This window comes from Mirounga angustirostris, unplaced genomic scaffold (genome assembly GCF_029215605.1).
Source record: "Mirounga angustirostris isolate CCGP_5_RB_7025 unplaced genomic scaffold, mMirAng1.0.hap1 SCAF_17, whole genome shotgun sequence".
NCBI lineage: Eukaryota > Metazoa > Chordata > Mammalia > Carnivora > Phocidae > Mirounga > Mirounga angustirostris.
In genome coordinates, this window is record NW_026991725.1 from 24800498 (window position 1) to 24802551 (window position 2054).

Here is a 2054-nt window from a genome sequence, read left to right on the forward strand (position 1 = left end):
CGAGATTAACCGTGATCCTGCGAGAGAGAGGAAAAAGGCTGGGCACCAAAATATCGCGAAAAATAGTGAATGCGGTGCTTCTCGCGAGATTTTTCCAATCACGCCTCCCCTTAGCGCTCGGTTGTCTCCAGACTTACTGCTTCTAGTTATGGTGTTTGCTGTCAGCGCTTGATTCAGCTTCGGAATGGCAAAGGAGTTCGTAAATTAAAATCCCGGGATCTCTTTACTGAAAGACTAGTATTTCAAAGAATATTGGTATCAGAAATGTTTTATTAAAGATAATACTATTTCTTGAGATACTAGATGGAAAAATTAAAATTATATTGGCTCTTTGTAACACGACGTTCCAAGCCAGCCCAATTCACTTCATTCCCATATCCTAATTTTTTCCCCAAATTTCAGAAATCTTTCTCACGCAATTCCAATTTTTTTTTTTTTTTAAGATCTGGGAGATTTGGTATTAGGGTTACCTTTGGATTAAAGTAAACTTGTAGCAGTTCAGAGCACCGGATGCTTTTAATCATATACCAAGGTGTATCACAATTGGTAGTGTCCCTATTTTGTAATCATAGTAAAAACAAGCAGTTTGGCTTGTACTCTATCCTACAAAGAATGTGTAGTCCTGTCTCTTCTATCAGTAAATCCACACGAGAAATTTTGAGTAATGCTTTTTTTTTGTGTGTGGCCACGGGAATTGAAGAACCAGGCTAAAATACAAAGCTAATATTCCTTCAAAGTTCTTAACATAGTCAAGGCTTGTTTTTTGTTTGTTTTGGTTTTTGTTTGTTTTTGTTTTAATGTTCTTTTTCCAAACACATCTTTGAAAATAACTGCTCTAAAGTTAGATTTTACCTAATTCACTGCAAGGATATTTAGTGGATTTCTACTGGCTTTTCAGTCTCAGACTTGCCACATTTCAAAAATGCTATTCAAACATCCTCCAAAACATTCCAGCAGATAACTACAGTTGAGGTGAGCAGGCACAGCAGTGTAAATTCAATAACAAATCTTTGGCAGTGTCTGGGAACACGTTTACTACCACAAAGATATCTATAACCATGTTATTTGAAGGGAGGATTCAATTTTTATTTCTTACCTTTTCCTCTTTATCCTCATTTCTTTGAGTCACTATGTAGTGAGTTTATTAGGGCAGGATTTGGCCTTCATTTCTGAATCCCCACTGTCTACCTACCACTGTACTTGGGCCCAGTAGGCAAATGTTTTACTGGCCGCACAAAACCATGCTAGACCCACCTCCTCTCCCCTTGCCAATTCCTTCTTTCTCATGCAGAAAATTGCAGCACTCAGGGCACCTGGGTGGCTCAGTTTGGTTAAGCATCTGCCTTCAGCTCAGGTCATGATCTCAGGGTCCTGGGATCAAGCCCCACATTGGGCTCCCTGCTCAGTGGGGAGCCTGCTTCTCCCTCTCCCTCTGCTGCTCCCCCTGCTGTGCTCTCTTGCTCTTTCTGTCAAATAAATAAAATCTTTAAAAAAAAGAAAAGAAAATTCCTGCACTCTTTCCCAACGTCCTTGAATAGGCCTTTTTAACTGCTGGGAGAGGCCTTCCTCCACCTGACCCTTTTACATCACTAAGACCTTCTTATTCAGATGTCATTGTCTTCCTCTAGACTAGAGAAGCCTTCTCTAGCCCCTGACTGGATTAGGACCTCTGTTACATTATTTCAAACTTTTCTTTCTCTCTCTCTCTTTTTTTAATTTATTGGGTGGGGGGAGAGACAGAGCACAAGCAGGAGGAGGGGCAGGCTCTCCGCTGAGCAGGGGGCCCGACATGGGGTTCGATCCCGGGACCCAGGGATCATGACCTGAACCGAAGGCAGACGCTTAACTGACTGAGCCACTCAGGCGCCCTCTCTTTTTTTTAAAGATTTTATTTATTTATATGAGAGAGTGTATGCGTGTGGGTGTGCAAGGTGGGGGGGAAAGGCAGAGGGAGAGGGAGAGAGAATCTCCAGCAGACCCCAAGTTGAGTGCAGAGCCCACCGCAGGGCTGGATTTCACAACCCCGAGATCGTGACCTGAGTCAAAACCAAGAG